General features: G+C 42.5%; 1 protein-coding gene across 3 annotated transcripts in view; it reads left to right on the top strand.

Annotated features, from left to right (window-relative positions):
* The window catches only part of GRIA1 (glutamate ionotropic receptor AMPA type subunit 1), a 162,043-nt gene that overhangs the window by 109,915 nt on the left and 32,135 nt on the right, over positions 1-19,993 (top strand). The gene's annotated exons all lie outside the window — the stretch shown is intronic.

The raw sequence follows: 19,993 nt of genomic DNA, 5'->3' as shown, positions 1-19,993 counted from the left end.
GTCCTTTTGGATGCCATGGAGCCATATATCCCTTTTCAACCCTCTTTCTGGTTTTTCTCATTCAGTTTAATTTCTGAACTACACATATATTTAGAAATGGGCCAAAATAGGCATCATTTACCCAACATTATAAACACTAGAGCGTAGATAAAATGCTGCTTTTAAGACGTGCCACCCTAGTTTTAGGTTTGGCTTTGAAAAACAAAATTCCCAACAACAAGGTTCTGCAAAGCCACCTGCCCCACCTAGACAGTTTTGCTTATCTCAGTGTCATTTCTCTTTGAACAAAAGCGTCCTCCGGGCTTTGCAGGGAAGCTTTGAAAACCCAGTAAAACAATGGAAGAATGTTTTATTTATTGATGATTTGATGTTCCCAATGAATGCTTATGCACATCTTGCCAAAGACTGTAAAATACATTGAATTGCAGTAGATGTCGCTGGGCCCTTGGAGAGTTACTGCGTTTTCACTACATGCTCCCATTTTATAGTCAATGGTTCAAGTGTATGTACGGAAATGAGGAGTTGCAAAGCACCAAAGGGCTAACTGCTTCCTTAAGTGGCTTCTGTGGAAGCCAATTTGTCTCTGCATAAATTAAAAGCATTGCATCTAAATAAAAGGCTGGTGTGATATGACAAGTTGGCTAAAAAGCTGGGAAAAATACCAGAAAAAAATTGTGACATGGGGAAACCATGTAGCAAAAGCTTTCATGATACAAAAAAGATGTTGTGCAAAGTAGTCACAAAATTGGGAGATTCAGTCATCATCTTTGCAAATTTTGCATTTATTTTTTGTAAGTAAGTTTCCTCTGACCAGCCAAAAAGCCTTTTATGGAAGTAACATGCCTGCAATTGCATTGGTGACCAGTGATTTTTGGTATTTATTTATTTTTCCTTTCTACCAATAGGATTAATAATACAAACTCTCTCCAGTCTGGCATTTCATGCAAAAAATACTTTTCACTTGGGTCTAACAAGTATTCTTTGCTTACAAAAATTGTACATCAAGTAAATGTTTCTCTAGTGAGGAGTCTTTGATCCATTGGTACGTGTACACTCCTCACACAATGAAGAGAAAACTGGAGATTAGAGTTGGTCAGATATTTTTTAACAAAGGTTTTGGGGGGGAGGGTGGCTGAAAAATGCTGATTCATAAAACTGAAACTTCACAGGAAAGGGTTGATTTTTGATGAATTTCCCTACTCAACAAAATGTTGAAACTAAAATTCTGAAATTGTCAAAATCCCAGTCAAGGCAAAAACCCAAAAATGTTGAAAAAAAATTGAAAGAGACATAATGAAAACTAAATGTTTTTAAATGATCAGAATGTTTTTGTTTCAACTGACTCAAACTACAATTTTTTAAATTAGTCAGCTTGTGAAAACGTTGGTGATTTCGACTTTTTGTCCCGATTGGGAATGGGAAAAATTTTGGAAATCTTTTTTTATTCATGGCAGGGATCTATTTGGGAAACTATTTCCTGCCCAGTTCTGCTGGAGATGAATCAAAGGCATGAGCTTAGATCTGGATTTGGATAGATTCAGTGTCAGGGTTGGGTGGGCAGGGAGCAGTGCTTTAAAGCTATGGGGTTGGCATGGCTGTTATAGAGATAGAAACAAACCATAGAATAAGATGCTTCCCAAGCCTAATATTGGCTCTTAAAGTAGAGTTGCAGAAAAATTATTCTATAGACTGGCTTCTTCGCTTTGTCTGTTTATTTTCCCCAGTGACTTCAAGATCAAGTCTACTCTAGTAACAAATCAAGGCAAGACTTTTTCCATCTTTTTTTTTTTCCCCTGTCTTGTTTTTCTTTTATTTGAACCCTCAGTTAACATTAACTCTGTGTGGGGTATTGTCGGCTTACAGTGCTGTAAATGGAAGTTAATTTTACACATGCTGAGCGGACAGTGAGAGTCTGGGGGATAAAACAAGAAATGACTCCATCAGCAAATAGCAATAACACTAAACAACAGCAAAAGCTCTTGTATGATGAAAATTAAAGTGCCTGTATGTCTGGGTTCTTGACTGTTTGTTGCCTGTTTGGCAAAATATTAATGAAATGCCTGATAGCAGAGGAAAAAAGCTTCCAAAGGCACTGTGGTAGATGTGACATTTATAGTATTAATATGTTTTAAAGGTCATCACTGATCATTATCCGAAGTGTTCAGAAAGTTTTTCCCTGTGAACACCAGCGGAGAGGAGTTTAACCTTTAACACATCTCTTAACTTGGCTGCATCTATTAGGATCAGATAATTATTGCTGTGGTTGCTGTTATTGTTATTACTGGTCAGGAATTTTTGTCCCTCCAGAAGTTAGTTTGTGTGGTGGGGGGTGTGTGAGAAAACCTGGATTTGTGTTGGAAATGGCCCACCTTGATTATCATACACATTGTAAGGAGAGTGGTCACTTTAGATAAGCTATTACCAGCAGGAGAGTGGGGTGGGAGGAGGTATTTTTTCATGCTTTGTGTGTTTATAATAAGATCTTCTAAACTTTCCACAGTATGCATCCGATGAAGTGAGCTGTAGCTCACGAAAGCTTATGCTCAAATAAATTGGTTAGTCTCTAAGGTGCCACAAGTACTCCTTTTCTTTTTGCGAATACAGACTAACATGGCTGTTACTCTGAAACCTGTAATTTTGCAATTAGTTCCCATTCAGAATTGAAACAGCAAGTTGAAATATTGAAAATTGTTTGCAGAGTGAAAAATTCAGAAACTTGTCTGATTAAAAAATGCCAAAATGAAAAATATCAACATTTTGGAGCGAATTACAATGACTCAACATTTTCAAATGGCATTTTCTGTTTTGAACGGCCATTTCAAAGTGTAAAATGTTGTTTCAATTTTTCAATGTTGACTCTAAATGAATGTTTCTGTTTCAATTCTCCTGATAGAGAAATTGAAAAAAATCATTGAAATTGACATTTTCCCACAGAACATTTTGATTTTAAGACAACTGCGTTTTCTGACAGGAATATTTTAACACAAAAAATGGTGACCAGTTATTTTTATTATTATAAAATGTGGTTGCTTGGATCTGTGTCCAGTTGCTTGTGGGGTATTTTTATCTTTCACATCTTTGTTGGCCTAATAACACTAGCTTGTCCTTCAATAGAGACCATCACAGGCATAACTCTGTGTATACCCATGCTGTCATGTGGCAGGACAAGCTACATAAGCAGTGCAGCCATATCCCACTATTTTAAGGGGCCGTGTCGTGTTTGGCGTCCAACAACCAAAATAAATGAGCATCCCCGAATCATCTGTGAACCCAAGCATCCTGTTCACATCTTGGTGTCAACAAGCTACCTGAACGGGGGTTTCCATTTGTCAGAGGATGCCTGCTGCTGAGGTTAGGCAGGGGAACTAGGATCAGGGTTAGACAGTCTGGTGGTGCAGGGATGTCATTCTATTGATGATTCTGTGGAGTGTCCCTGTGTGTGGTGGGGATGGGGCTGAGGTCCTGTCGAGATGGGAGAAGTGCTCTGGAATGCTGATCGGCAGTATAACTGTTCAGAGGCCTGAAAATACTTTCTTCTGGGTGGGCAGATATTCTGGGGTATGCATCCCTGGGGAGGGTTCTGTGGGGAGTGGTTGTGGGCGAAAGAAGGGGGAGGTTTCTGTGGGGTATGGCTTGAGTGGAGAGAAGGGGAGGAGAAATTTCTGCGAGATGTCGGACAGCAGAACAATGGTTCCTCTGTATTTCTCACTGTGGGGACATGGGCTCTTGGGCTGCATCGCTACATATGGAGGGAGACACGTCTCTGTCATGATGGAGGGTTGGTTTGCTGTAGCGTATCACCCCGAAATGGGCACTCTGTAAAGCATCATTGGGTCTGTGTGCATGGGGAGGGGATCCTATGGCGTGTCACTGAGAATGGGGTAATCCTGGAGTTTGGGGTGGGGGGACTTTGTGTGGAGTGCCCCTGTGCAGATGCAGGGGGGTTGTGAAAGGTTAGTGTGTGGGATGCGGTAGAGGGGCACCAGCAGCCCCTGGACTGGCTGGATATCAGACCCTGCCACGTGACAGGGATATTTACCTTCTGTAATCCTGACAGACAGTAGGTGACTGGGGTCTGGAAATAGCAAGCACTCGCATAGCAGCAGTCCTGGGCCTTGTATGCTTACTGTATGAGATCAGAGGAAAACCAAATATTTGCAAGAAAGTCGATAAATGAAGGCAACTGTCTTTATAGAAATACCCCAGAATAAGGAGAAGTTACAGAGATTCAGGGGCATGTTAACATATTAAACCGATGCACCTCTAACAAGTCCACACCATTGCTGCTAAAGAAGTTGTGTCACTGGCAAGAAGAAAGCTTTTTGGGAATTAAAAAGAGCATAGATGCTGCAATATTTTGATGTTAGCAGTGCAGAGCCTAAACGCTCAGTGGATGCCTACCTATATAGTTTGGTGGTTGTCTCTCTGCAAGATGATTGCCCGGTGGTCTTATTGCAGGAATTACTGAATGAAATTATATGCTCTGGGTTAAGCAGGAGGAAAAAGTAGATGATCATATTTGTCCTAGCTGCCCTTAGAATCTATGCTTCCAAAGTACTGATTGAAACACACCAGAACTATGCTCAGATTGAAAACGAAAAAGAAATTGGGTTAGGTAGTGAGTGGTTTCATGAATACACTTATGGGCCGAAATCACTCAAGGCTGAAACAGACCATTAAACCATTGGTCTGTTCATAGTACTGCCTAGACTTCAGAAAGTGATCATGAAATTGCAAAAGTACTCGTTAAAATGTGAAATACAGGCCCGTAAAGAGCACCTTGTTGCAGACATCCTTTCAAGAGAGCTACTAAATATTCCGCAAGGATTTGCAGGATGAGGAGTGTGAAGTAAATATGACTCAAGTACTACTTATTTCCAAAACGCAATTTGACGCACACAGACTAGACACTCAGAATCGCTGAAACTTACAACAGTTGGAGAGCTAGGCCTGGTCTACTCATGAAAATTGTGCTGCTCTCACAATACCAGTACAGTTAAAATGGTACAATCCCCTCTTGTGTGAGCATAGCTGTATCCGTATAAAAATGCATTATATCAGCACGGTTTACTCCTAGCATCTGAAGGACTGTTATGACTGTGTCCATGCTATAGATGGCATTCACTTAACTATTTTGGTAGAAAATCACCTCCTGAGCGACATAGTTACACTGGTACAAAGATTGTGTACAGCAGGCCTGATTCGAGAGGGATAGACAAATGAAAAGCCCAGGTACCTTCAAGCATAAGAACATATTGTGACAACAGAGGTGAAGTTGCTGCATGTGAGGGATGGGAAAGGATTCAGGCTTATGTTTTGCTTTGGTCCCTCAGTTGCCCTCATTGCCTATTGCAAGTTCTCCCTTCCTTGGGGTGGGAAACACAGACCCTGGTACCTAACTAGGCCCCTGTGGGTCGGGAGCCTCATTGACTTGCTCTTCATCCATGGATGACCAGCCGGAATTTCTGAGACACCTCACAGCTTTCTTAGAAGTGAAAAAGAGTAAAAGCATAGAGTTAACAGATTATTTACAAGCAAAACAAATTTAAACATACATGTCTTATGGCTAGGATCAAGCATTTGCTATACGCCTATCGGCCAGTCCACCTATCTTCTGTTACCTCAGAGAGAGCATGTTTCTCTCTTTGTCATCTCTTGGGCTACATCCTCACTGCTAAAAGAGATGTGCATTTCTAGCAAGATAACTAATGCCTGTGATCTCACTATAGAAAACCCACCTTTTGGTGGCCTAAGTTTGTCATGCAGGGCTCACTGTACCTGCCTGTCTGTCTTTAGTGTCCTCCTCCTCCTTGATTTCAGGATCCATTACCATATTCAGCGGGTCTCTGCCTTCCCCTTCCTCTCAGGCCACATGGGGTGTGAGCCCTTCATGCGTATTCTTTTGTCTCACACTGGTTTTTCCTGACAGCCAGGACTTCTAGCTGGGCAGACTACACGAATGGCAGCTCTGTTGTTAGGGTGGTTAGACTCACTAAACCCTCTTGGATTGTAATCACTGCCCTGATTACCATATCTCTGTGGAGGAGGGTTGAAACTGTCTGGGAGATAGGGTTCTTCTGAACCCCTCCTGTGCCATACAATCTTAGAAGTCGAGTGCAGAAATCATATTTTAGATACAGATCAAAATATACTATTAATGGGATGGCGCGTCATTGTACAAACACAACATAAGCTTGCTAAACATAATCTGCAGCACTGAGAAATCTGAGAACAGCACCGGAGATGTCCTGGTCTGGTGGTCATGAAGGCTGCCCCTGCAGATATAGCGTGCGTATGAAATCTGCACTGAATTCAAGGAACAGAATGTAAAAGAACCAATCCTGTGTGTCAAGCTCTTATCCGAGGTGGGGAGGTTCTATCGTAAATGGGGGATTTCTGGATTGTCATTGTGTATATGTGAACGGGAATAGTGTCTGTGATGTATAACCGTGCAGGGACAAAGTGATTTTAAAGGGTATGCCCACACTGCAGCTGGGAGGTATCATTCCAAGTGCAGGTAGACAGACTCGGGCTACGTCTGCTCGAGCTCGTGTGGATATTACTGCAGGGGCAGTGACTCCAGCTAATTGTCCAAGCCCACCCGACTCCCAGGGTCCGAGCTTGGGCAGCTGGCCTGACCAGCCACCTGTGCTGCAAAGTCCATGCTGCTATTTTTAGCATGCTAGCCGGAGCTGAGTTAGCGCAGGTCTGTGTGCACGCACCGGGAATCACATCTCCCAGCTGCACTGTACACTGACCCAGAAGGTCACTGTGTAGGGAATGGGGGAATTCTGCAGAGTATGTTGTCATGCTCTGCAGCACTCGGTTTCAGTGGAGTGTCACTGTCTGCAATGTTGCTGTAGCTGGGTTGGACCCAGGATATGAGGGAGACAAGGTAGGTGAGGTCACATCTTTGACTGGACCAACTTCTGCTGGTGGAAGGGAGAAGTTTTCGAGCTCCACAGAGGAGTTCCATGTCGCTCAAAAGTTTGTACCTTCCATCAGCTGAAGTTGGTCCAATACAAGATATTACCTCACCTGCCTTGTTTTTCTTGTATTCCATTTCAGCCACTCTTCCAGGCATTACCTCTCACTCCCTCCAGCAGCACGTCTGTGGAAGAGACTATTATATATTCATCATGTAATTCATTATGAAGATTTTTCCTCCTACTCTTTTTCTTGTTTATTTAGATTTTATTTTAAATTAATTGAAAAATCACTGGAGACTTCTACAGTAGAAAAATGTGTCAGAAATTTTTTTTTAATGTCATCGTTTTGAAATTTCGTCAACACGTTTCAATTGCTGAAAAAAATTGACCACTGTATAGCTGGTCAAAAACTATTCAGAACAAATTGTTGGAGGGAGTGTTTGAGGGGGGCGGGTCAAAAATCAAATTTTAAATGAAGCTTTTTCTCAAAAATTCAAAATTTGGGACACTTAGACCAGCTCTATTGAGCCGTTACATAAGAATTGATTAGTTCCGAAAATGAGGACCAGTGCTGAACGCAGAGCATGAGCCTCTCCCTTGGGCCCAGTTCACCATTGTCCCAATCACAGGACAATGAACAGCCCCAGGGCTGAGAGGCCCTCGACAGCTCTACCAGATCCCCTCCAGGAAGCATTCCATGGTGACTGAGGGGTGTGTTCAGGGTGAGAGAAGGTGACTGGAGTGTTCTCGCAGCCTCTTGATTGGGTGCAATAGGCTGGGTGCAATTTAGAGCAGACATCAGGTCTTCTCTAACTGGCACTGGGGACAAACCAGACCCTAAAAGCCAAATGACAGAGGAGGTTCAAACTGCCTCCCCTCCATTCCCACTCTAGTAGAGGATGGATATATTGCGGGGGCTTTTGAAGACGTGGCCATGACTCAGGAGTTTGGGATCAGGCCCAAGGTGTTTTGCAGTTTGTTGCAACTCAAGCTGAAGCTGGTCTTAAATATATATATCAGTTGTATTTCAACTTCTGGAAATGTCACCTTCCACTTTAGAAATCCATTTAATGGCATCCTAATTACCTGCACCTGGTAGAGTTAATTACTCTCAGCAAGATGAAAATTTGGGCCAGGGGTGGTGGGAGGGCAGTGCTCACAAAGCTCTAGGAGCTGATGGCCACACTTACATCTAAAATGCACTTAGCGAAGGAAGTTAGGTGACTCACCATAGAAACAGCTCAACAAACAGTTTGAGCAACATGAAGTTAAGCAACTACACTCTGGTTCTTGCACATATTCCATGGCAACCAAGATGCTGCAATCAGTGAACAATGGGAAACTTCGGAAAATGCTCTTCCCTGCTATCTCATCTTCCATTTGGAGAGGTGATGAGGGGAACAGGAGGTTCATGGGAAAGGAATATTTAAATGATAAAATATCATTGGAAGAATAATAGTGAATTTCAATTGTACAGAACAAATAATAATCCATCGGATTTCCAGGTAGTCCCTTCAATCCAAGGATTTCCAAATGCATTATAAACATTGAATGCCAGCTTTATCCATCCATTTGTCAGTACCTCACACAAGCACTTGTTATGCCTTCTTCTATGCAAGCACCTTCCTCAACTCATCCACAAGCTCAGTACTCTCTTGGTGTTTGAGTTCCCTTCTCTTGAGATGCCTACAGGAAACTTGCTGATTATTTGTAACCTGTGGATTATCTGCGAATCTGATTCAAAAAGGGAATCAACATACACACACACTTTTGCCAGTGTGTTATGTTATGAATATATTTCACAGCCCTTTTTAGTTATTAGGCCACTGGAGGATAATAGTCTACTACTGCTACTACTACCAGAGAGCAGAGCTACTCCTTTAGCTCAAGTGAGAGGAAGTGTCAATGCTGTTTAATATATAGGTTGGTTTGGCAGAATGTGATTGTTTATTTTTAAGCATTTTAAATATTTAAATTTTCATAGTTGCACAAAATTATGGGGCAGGGTCAGTAGACATTGAAATGTAATGACAGTAGACATTGAAATTCAAAAAGTTATAGCTTTATAAACTGTTAATACAAATTGTCAACATCACATGTCAAAATACACAGCGTAAATATACTTAAATCAACACATCATACCTGTTTTAGTAGTTATTTGCTAGTCCACCTACAACAAGCCTAATTCAAAAGTCTAGATCACTGGATTTTGACTCTAATAAGTCTCAAGTAGCATTTTTCTTACTTTGCCTATCTATAAATTTTGATTATTATTGTTGGAAATATTTTTTCACCGGTTTGTGTATGTACAGTGAAATCGACATAACTGCCATTTACCAATCAAAATCAAAACCTTCCAAGCCTATTTATAAAGGACGCTGCACCGGGAGTCAGGAGAGCTGGCTTTAGTTCCCAGCACTGTCATTCAGTTGCTATGTGGTGCTGAGCAATTCATATCACTGATCTGTTACCCCTCCCACCTTTTCTCTGTCTTGCATATATAGACTGTGAGCTCTTTAGGGCAGGAACAGTCTCTTAGCATGTTCTTTGTATTGTGTCTTGCACAGTGGACTCTCCCAATCAAGATGCTACAATAAGTAAAAATGTTAACTAATAACACAGAGAAACGTAGGGCCCAATTCTGTCCTCTCATACAGGAGCAAAACTATCTTTTAAAGCTGATCAACAAATTTTCATCAAAACATTTTTTCACCATTTTGTTTGTGTGTGTGTATGTAAAATGTTCTGGGTTTTTGAAAGATAAACTGGAAAGCAAAACGAAAATATACTTGGTAAAATGTTTGGGTTTTGGTTAAAAAATCAAAATAAAAAAATCAAGTTTTGGTTTTCAGAAACTGAACATTTTAACCAAAAACCGTTTTGTTTTGCTTTGTTTGTTTGTTTGACTAAAAATGGTGTTGAAATCTAAAAGTTTTTTTCTAGATTATTTGTTTGTGTTTTTTTCCCCTGCAAAACTGAAAAAATTTCATGGAAATTTTCAAAAAAAGTGAGGATTTGGGGGTTGGGGGGTGGTTGTTTAATTTCCCATGGAAAATACTTGGCATTTTTATTGGAGGGTTTTAACAGAACATCTCTGATGTGGGCACAGCTTGTGTTAGTCATTTTAAACTGTTTATAATGCTTTATGAGGACTCAAAAATGTGAAGTTGCTGGTTAGATTAGGCATTATTCACCTCAGTGGGAAATCCTTTGAGGATCAGAGATGTCCTTTTTTATGCTGTAATCTCAATTATTGGTTTTGAATTAGTAACAGAGACTTTTTTATTTTGGTAGCCTATTTTCCCAAACATGTTTCAATCCAGTCAGGGGATGTACATGGTTAGATCTTTCTAATAACTTGCTGGAGGTGTTTTTTCCATGGAACACGGGGTTTTGTGGAGCTCAGTGACCTATGACTCCCTGAAGTGGTGTCCTTTGCAAGAGTGGCTTTTACACAGAACTTTATGTTGCCACTCCAGAAAATTATTACATCTAAGATGAGAAGCCCTGGATCTGTTTCACAAGCACCAGTATAGGGGAGTTTTGTTAAATAACTCCCCAGTGTGCTGCACATCACTGTTATCAGTGATAACGTATAATTTGTGCATTCTCTGGATACACGGTTGGCTGAGTATTGAATTCCCTGATTCGAATATTTCTGGATTCCATACTTAGAGCTAGTATCCACGGCTGCTGTTTTATTCCCCTGGTGGCGGACAGAAGTTTCTGGCCAACAATAGAGAAAGAAGTTCCTTTAATTTCTGTTTTGGACGAATTATAACCATTTAATTTTTGTTTTAAACTTCCTCCCAAGTGCTTGATTGGGTGACACTGCAAATACCATTTTCCCTTGTCATTACACATACACAAACGTGTGCATGAAACCAGCAAATATCGCAACACAGTATCTTTATGTCTCAAAACAGAATCACAAAGTAATAGGCAGGGAAAGCTGATGATGTCATGGGTGATGCTAAAAAGCTTGGGAGTGAACGTGTTTAAATGGGGACAGGATGCCACTTTGCTTCTTATGGGAGAGTTGAAAGAGCTGATTGACTGAAGAAAGCGACGGATGCCATGCAAAGAAAATTAACCAGTTGTTGAGGCTGTTTCTGGAGACAGAAAGGATTGAGAGATCCGAGGAACGAGCAGGAAGGTGGTTTTCAGGTTCATTTAAAAGAGGTGGGTGAATTGGGCTGGTTGACCTTTTCCTGAGATATTTTATATTCTTATGTTCAAAGACTTTTCCTCTGTTGTAGCTCTGCAGGTGCCACTCCTGTGGTGTCCATAGAACTGGTGGTGAGCGTGATAATACACTGTTTTTATTCATTGGGCAGTACTGCACAATCCCCTGGTCTCTTCTTCGGTCTGCCAGACACAAGGTATGCATTCCATCCTGCACCATGGCAGTGGAAATGAGCCCACAGAAACATATTATCCAATCTGTTTTGCACTTTTGTAACCTAAATAGAGATTTCCAGACACTGAGATAATTTTATGTCTGGGTACATGATGTAGAAACCCAGAATAATCACATGTGCCTAGGGGAAAATATTCCCCAAATTGTGATGAGCAGGTTTAGTTTCATAACAGGGCTCAATAAAGAATGCATCCCTGCAAACTCCCAGGGGTTGAATGTGGGGGGACTTGGAGGGGAAGCTCGAGACTTATATGTTCACTGTTTGGCTCTGAAACATTGAGTATAAGTCCCAAAACTGAGAAGTGTTTGGAGGCCTGCTGTCTTAGTCCTTTGTGAATATTTGTCTGTATCATCAAAACATCTTACTCCTGGTGCCTTTTGCACAGGAGAAACCCAAGAGCGGAAATATTAATGGCATAGAGTGTCCCAGAAAAGAAGAGCCTATCCTAGGAAAGGATTGAGGCGCATAAGCAAAGTGATAGGAGCCCCAAGACTGCAGGGTTACTGGTCAGGGTTGAGGAGAATTGGCAGAGAATTGGGAAGGTGGAAATCATATCAACATGTTCAGGAACTTTACCCACATGCAACCAGGGCTCTCAGAGGTAACATTGCCTCAGGTTTTTCTAAAATGTGTGGGCACAGCTGCATTTAAATATGTGTGTGTGTGTGTGTAAAAGTCACTGTTTGAAAGCAGCTGTCTCAGCTTTTATCACAGAATTTATTTTAAAACCTCCTCAGTGCTGCGACAGTCTCTGGGCTCTGTGTGCTGGAGACATGAAGTTGCATATAGGGTCTTTCCCCCCACCACCACCACCTTCATTTCATGTCTTGCTCTATTTAAGAGAGACGTTCCAGTCAGGCAAGTGTCTTCCAAGGCTAATTGACTTTGTTGTGGTCCACAGCGTAGACCACAAAGGTGCACCCAGGAGGTTCTGTAGTCATTCGTTTCAGAGTAACAGCCGTGTTAGTCTGTATTCGCAAAAAGAAAAGGAGTACTTGTGGCACCTTAGCGACTAACCAATTTATTTGAGCATAAGCTTTCGTGAGCTACAGCTCACTTTATCAGTGAGCTGTAGCTCACGAAAGCTTATGCTCAAATAAATTGGTTAGTCGCTAAGATGCCACAAGTACTCCTTTTTGTAGTCATTCGTGTAACTATTGCGGTCTTCATTGGGAGAAACTAATTTCTTTAGCTTCCCTTGAGATCAGTAGATGCACTGAGGCAAACCATGGTCTTGAGCTAACAGTATGCCTTGTCCAGAGCGCAGAGTGAAATCTACATTAGAATCTCAGAGGAAGAGGCTGGGTGGCTGAGCAGATAAAGCTCTCAAGGGGCTACTTTGCAGGCTCCATCTTCAGAGGCCATCTTGGTAATTCTTGGTAATTCTCTAGAGCACCATGGTTCCTGTGATTGGGAGACAGGGAGTCCATAACAAGTGACTGTTCCTGGACTCATGGATGGTACCTTTCACCACATCACCCTGAAGAGGTAAACTATGTCCATAAGTCAGGAGGGGTTCATCTTGTAGTGTTACAGCAGGGCAGGGCAGGGTGGGTGCATGCACGCATAAACAACCTACTTTTAAGAGGTTGATCCAATTATGATGCCCATAAGGTAATTCTGGATTATTTCCTAGCCCAGGAAAGTAGCTGCTTACCCTCAGATCCAAAGGCTGAGCAGTAATCATTCAACAGCAGCAATGAATCTTTGATCCTCTGATAAAAGGCCCCATAGAAGTGCAAAGTGTTTTAGTATCTGTCTTTGGAGGACTTCAAAACACTTTATGAACACTAATTAATTCTCACAATACCCCTTTGAAGTTACATGATTAGTAAAAGCAGGCAAACAACCAAATCAGATAATGGAGATGAGGAAGAGGAAGATTATTAGAGTGAGAGGGAGGAAAGAAGAATACAGGGACTCTGTGGATAAAGAAAAACAACTAGGACGAAGGAAAGTGGGAAGGGGAGACAAAGTCTTAGGGGCAGGGAAAGGGCCCCTGATTGATTTATGCTTATGCCCATTCCAATTTATCTTGGCTCCTCTAGATGGTCTCAGATTCTTAATATGTTGGATGGTCTCAGATTCTTAATATGTCTCGGAGACATATTAAAAATCTGAGACCATCTAGAGGAGCCAAGATAAATTGGAATGGGCATAAGCATAGATCAATCAGGGGCCCTTTCCCTGCCCCTAAGACTGGGGTTTTCAAAGGAGTGAAAAGAGTTAGATGCCCAATTCCCACTGAATTTCAGTGGGATTTTAAAGAATAAATGGTTCTGTTGTCCACTCCACATGCATAGTCAGAAAAGGATGGAATCCATGTGGGGCTTGCCTGTGGAAGCAGAAATACAAGGCATTCTGCTCCATGGCATGCTTTCCTCCTTTCTCTGGCTTCATGAAGCCTTGACGTTGTGCAATGTTTCACGGCATTCCCGCATATAAACATAAAATACTGTCTGAAAGGCTGTAATACAACAATACCTTGTTCCTTCAAATTCAGAATGATAACACACAAGAGTCCAAAATCAGAGAGAGAGAAAACAGGCTGCTCCATAAAACAGAAAGCTCAGCTCACCCCACCTTAGTGTAGGCTGGCTGGCTGCAGGTTGACTTGTCTGCTTCCCTACTGCGCCCCCTACCTGCAAGCAGGATCCAGGAAAAACCCTCAGAATTTAAGGTAATAGATCACCATTTTTAACACAGTTTTCAGTACACCACACATGGGAGTCAGGATCTGTGGCTGAGCAGAGGCAGACAAGGCAGAGCTGCTCTCCCTGGCATTGTTTCCAGACCCTTTAAAAAAAAAGAGGTGTGGAATTTTAGCAGCTGAGTTAATGCTGAGAACAGTAACTCTATGCACATGTGCCCCTTTGATGGTTTGACTCCCCCTGCCCTGGGAGGTTTGCAGGCCTGAGTGCTCCTGAGCCTGTATGGATCTTTCAGTTGGGTCTTTGTACCCAGCCCCAAAAGTCTTGCTCAAGGACCACTGCAGCAGACTTTGTCTCCCCCTGAAGTTTCACTCTGCAACTGTAGCTGTCTACCTGCCTGTGTTCTTCTACCCTCCCAGAGGCCTGGTTTAGATGCATGACTACCTGTCACATGACTTAATTCATTCTCTCCACCTGAGGAGGCAAACCAGCCATGTCACAGGTGGGCTGAGACCTAGTTCCCTTTAGAAAGGCCAGCCACTCTGTGAAACTGGGGAAGAATTAAGCTGGTTTGCCCTGAAATTCAAAGGCAGTCTCAGAGATGCAAACAGAAACTGTGACTGCATTTGAAATTTAAAAGAAGGACCTTGGGGGAAACGAGGAACTGGTGGGATGTAATCTAAAATACATTAAATCTTTGCACCTAATAATCTCAACAGGGTTAGATTGGACCTGGCAACACAGCATAATACGCACCCATTTTAAAAGAAAGAAAAGTGCAGTGCTACTTGAAGCAGAGAAAGTTCCTGAGTAATGGCTCTCCTGAGGCACCTCAGCTAGTGCCTCTGGTGAATTTTATGCTGGTCACCTTGTGAAATTTGTGCAGCAAAGATAACAAATGTCACCAAAGTGAGAAAAATGTGAGCAGCTTTTTTACAGAGAAAGTTTTGCTCAGGGGGAATTAAAACTGTGTTTTGCTTGTAGCACAAGCTTCCAAAACGTCACGAGCCAAACAATAATTATTTTGCCTTTCATGGAAACCATCACCCTGTCCAAACTGTCTAGTTTCAGATTCTATACAAAGCTTTATCCTAAACACCCATCCCTTAAATGTACCTGGCAATATCATAGGGAGTTTCCATAGCACCTTCACTTAGGAGAACAACTGGATATGTTTTTATCTCTGACTTCCCTATCAGCCATCAGTGATCCTTTTCTGGGTTCTTCCCATTTGCTCTCCTCTTGCTCTTTATTTTCTCCCCATTTTTAACAGCCTTCTGGAATGGAACAGGTGTGCACCCTTTGGGTAATCTGTCTTTCCAGATTTCCTTCATCAGGGCCCTTTTAAAAACCTGATCCTGAACACTGAAGGATGGAGCTGTCCCAGAAAAGAGACAGATAACTCAGCTCACTGCTTTCTGCCTATACCTTTACTTTAGCAAAGCTTTTGATATGGTCTCCCACAGTATTCTTGCCAGCAAGTTAAAGAAGTATGGATTGGATGCATGGACTATAAGGTGGATAGAAAGCTGGCTAGATCGTTGGGCTTAAAGGGTGGTGATCAATGACTCAGTGTTTAGTTGGCAGCCGGTATCAAGCGGAGTGCCCCGGGGTCGATCCTGGGGCCAGTTTTGTTCAACATCTTCATGAATGATCTGGATGGTGGAATGGATTGCACCCTCAGCAAGTTCATGGATAACACTAAACTGGGGGGAGAGGTAGATATGCTGGAGGGTAGGGATAGGGTCCAGAGTGACCTGGACAAATTAGAGGATTGGGCCAAAAGAAATCTGATGGGGTTCAACAAGGACAAGTGCAGAGTTCTTCACTTAGGATGGAAAAATCCCACGCACCGCCACAGGCTGGGGACTGACTGGCTAAGCGGCAGTTCTGCAGAAAAAGACCTGGGGATTACAGCGGACAAGAAGCTGAATATGAGTCAACAGTGTGCCCTTGTTGCCAAGAAGGCTAAAAGCATATTGGGCTGCATTAGTAGGAGCATTGCCAGCAGATCGAGGGAAGTGATTATTCCTCTCTATTCGGCACTGGTGAGGCCACATCTGGAGTATTGTGTCCAGTTTTGGGCCCCCCACTACAGAAAGGATGTGGACAAAATGGAGAGGGTCCAGCGGAGGGCAACGAAAATGATTAGGTGGCTGGGGCACATGACTTATGAGGAGAGGCTGAGGGAACTGGGCTCATTTAGTCTGCAGAAGAGAAGAGTGAGGGGGGATTTGATAGCAGCCTTCAACTATCTGAAGGGGGGGTTCCAAAGAGGATGGAGCTCGGCTGTTCTCAGTGGTGGCAGATGACAGAACAAGGAGCAATGGTCTCAAGTTCCAGCGGGGGAAGTCCAGGTTGGATATTATGAAAAACTATTTCACTAGGAGGGTGGTGAAGCACTGGGATGGGTTACCTAGGGAGGTGGTAGAATCTCCATCCTTAAAGGTTTTTAAGGCCCAGCTTGACAAAGCCCTGGCTGGGATGATTTATTTGGGGTTGGTGGACTAGATGACCGCCTGAGGTCTCTTCCAACCCTAATCTTCTATGATTCTATGCCCTCAGATAGATGCCAGATTGACTTTTGTGTGAGCTGCACACACATAGCCAAAGATAAAGAGTGGACCCCCCCACCACCACCCTATCCTGGGTTTGTTAGGGCCCATCTCTGCTATGGGTGAAATCTTGGTCCCACTGGGGAATTTTGCCATTGATTTCAGTGGGGTCAGGATTTCACCCTACAAGGCTAACTGCGTGGCTGGGATGATTAGGGAATTTTAACACAGTGGCGTGTGGACGGGACACATGGTTACAGATCAGTGTTAGAGAATCGTATCACAGCGTTGGGCCATGGAACGGTGTGGGTCATCACAGAAAGGTGCACTGGAGGACTGAGGTTTCTTGGTAATTGTAGCTATGTGCCCTCCTGTAGCCATAGAGGAATTAATGGAATGTAACTGTCACTCACTGTCAGTCATTAGTCACTATCCACACACACTGCCCTCCTCCTCCTCCTGTATCTCCCTTATTTGTCATTTTGAATATGTTTTGTAAAGGACGAGGTTGTAAGAGGCCATTTTCTAGGTTATGGAGCAGTCACTTTGATGTGATGTCTCATTTATTGCATGGAAATTACAGATTTCAAAAGTCACCTACAGGATTTGGATGTCAATTCCAATTAAAATGAACAGACACTCAAATCCCCTAGACCAATCTGACAATCCCATCCTATTTCGGTTGGTTGAAGACCACTGCCCATCTCAGGTCTCAGGCTCATGTAACTATTGAACCCTTTGGCAGGACAGAAGTATGATTCTATTGTAGGTCATAGTGACTACATTAATTATATTGCAGGGGCACCCCAAAGGCATTTTGCATCTTCCAAACATGGAGATGACACAGTACCCACCCCAAAGACTGAATCCTTCTCTCTCTATCCCTCCCACCAACTGGTATCCATCAGCACAGCATCGGTCTCTAGTGGTTTAGCGTGCAAATGTGGCACTAAGGAACAGGAAGCTGCTCTGGCGAAGCCTGCTGGCCAAGCACAAATTCTAATAGTATAAAGCATGTCTTTGACATGTTGAAGAAACGTGTCAAAGAGCTTTTCAGCGCTTGCTTAAAAAGTTGATTCTTAAACTGGAAAGTTGGCTACTCGTGAGAGAACTCTGGGGTGATATAATGGGTAGAAGTGGCTACCGGTGCCCTTCGTGGGCTTGAATTTTTCCTTTTGCCCATAAGCATAAAATGTTTGGCTGGAGTTTTCTCCTTAATAATCCTCACCCTTAACAATGGCATTAAGAGGTAGAAAGAATGGATTCACAACAGCCACAAGCTTCTCTGCCAATGGTCAATGCTCACTGCTTAAGTGGACAGGACTGAAAGCAGAAGAGACGCACACTGAGTGAAATCCTGGATCTATTGATGTCAACAGCAAAACTCCCATTGATTTTAATGAGCCAGAATTTCACCCACTACTTTAAAGCCAAGATGTCCAGACCTCCTACAGCCTAGTCTATAAGGCCACTAGTAACACTTAGTATTTATAATAAAGTCTCTAGAGCTCTTTATCTACCTATTGGCCCAGACTGAAGGATGCAGTCTGCACTTTTGTGAGTCAGTGAGACCAGCGGCACCAGAGGGGAATTCACCCTGGGAGCTGGCAGGAGGCAGTACTGCCTCCTCTCCCCAACAAGGACTTTCACTGGTGCCCCACCAGCAGATGTTGCTGGAAATGTCACTCATTATTCCCATCTGTTTAGTGGTTGGAGTGCCTCAGCAGAAGGACGCTTGCACCAGACATGCAGCAGCAGAGTCCAGGAGGTGGATCTGACCCAGTGACTGAATCTTCATGACGCCCACTTAAATGATGTAACTTCTATTATTATCACCTGTTTGTAGAAGGGGAAATTGAAGAAGAGAGGTTAAGTGAATTGTCCTTGGTCCCAGGAGGTGGCAATGCTATCTTGGGATTAGAAATAAAGTGTTCCTGACCTCTAGTCCTTTGCTCAGACTATTAGATGCCCCTCTTCTGTCAGAAATGCAGATTTGGGTGTCTTGAAAAGAGCTATTGCCAGATCCCTAAAGTCCCCTTTATACTCAGCACTGCAGCTGCCATGAGATCCAAAGACTAGAGAGAAAAAGAGAGACTGAATAGCAGTAAGTGGTGTAATACATTTCTGACTAAGCACGAAAACTCATTTCAGAGAGAGATTTTGCCCAGTGAATAGAAATGGAAGAAAATGAGAATTTGTTCTGTCAAGGAAGGAGGGGTGGGGGAATACCCTACTGTCCAGGGTTGTTAGCCCGAGGACAGACAGAAAGGGAGGAGTAGGCAAACTGTAAAATTTAATAAAACCCGCACAGACTGAAGTCAAATCAGAATGCCGCATGGACTGAAGGCCTTCTGTGTACAATGGCAGTATGATTAAATCCATTCTGATTGGGATTCAAACTCGAGATTAATCAGGGAGACTGCTTATTTGCAAATTATATGCATGGTCACTGCATCTTTAAACAGTAAATGGACCCAGAGCAACTTTATATAATGGTTTCTGCTTGGATCCTAGAATAGTTCTCATTCTTGCAATACGCTGGTATTGATAGGCAGTCTGGGCTTCATTATTATATCTGAAGCTATAGCAAAGGATAGTTCCCCAGACAGTGAACAGATAAATGAAAGCTTGGCGCATTCCTGATTTTTCCAATCTCTTAGGGGCTTAAAATGAGACCACAGAATATAATAGATACAGTATTCAGACTTCCATAAGGATATGTTCCTATTACTTAAACCCCTCATATTTGCATAAAATATTCTGATTGGTTGAAGCCTATGTACTCAGCCACATTGAACTAAAAGATGCATTCATTACCACCATGTAAAAAGTTGTGGGGGGGAGTTGGGGAGAGCATAGCTAACATGTGCCATTAAAATGATAGGGGGAAATATGTTCATACACATATACAAGAGGTACTCTTGAGGGTCCTTTTTAACACCAAGGTTTGCAATCAAAATTCCAAGGCTGTTATGCAGGGAAGCAGAGTTGGTATATGAGTAATATGCAAAAGGTATGCAAAAGGCATTTTGGGCACAATGGTTCCTAAAATCACACAAAACTTCCCTGGCTTTCAGTCTGTTATGAATTCCACACTCTCAGACCCAGTCTGTTAAAATAGCCTCCACTGTTCACAAACCTGGGGCTGATCTGTGGTTTGGGGTTGAAAGTGTGAAATTTGCAATTCTTTATGCTTTCATAAAGAAGTAAAAAAAATCATTGATTTTGACTGATTTTAGCTTTGAGATTTAGGGTGTGTTTAAATTTGGAACTGGGAGCAAAAGCAGAGGACAAAGCCCCTCACAAATCAGAACCAAAGGAAATATTTTCACTAGATGCCTTGCCAAATCTAACCACCCATGTACACGTGCAATTATCTCTGGTCACTGCCATGTTAATAGACAACTGTCTGGGAACATAGGCTGTGTATGTAGAAG

The sequence above is a fragment of the Lepidochelys olivacea genome (assembly GCF_965140295.1).
Source record: "Lepidochelys olivacea isolate rLepOli2 genome assembly, chromosome: 8".
Taxonomy (NCBI): domain Eukaryota; kingdom Metazoa; phylum Chordata; order Testudines; family Cheloniidae; genus Lepidochelys; species Lepidochelys olivacea.
The sequence above is the reverse complement of the archived record's forward strand: the minus strand, read 5'-3'. Positions and strand labels throughout refer to the sequence as shown.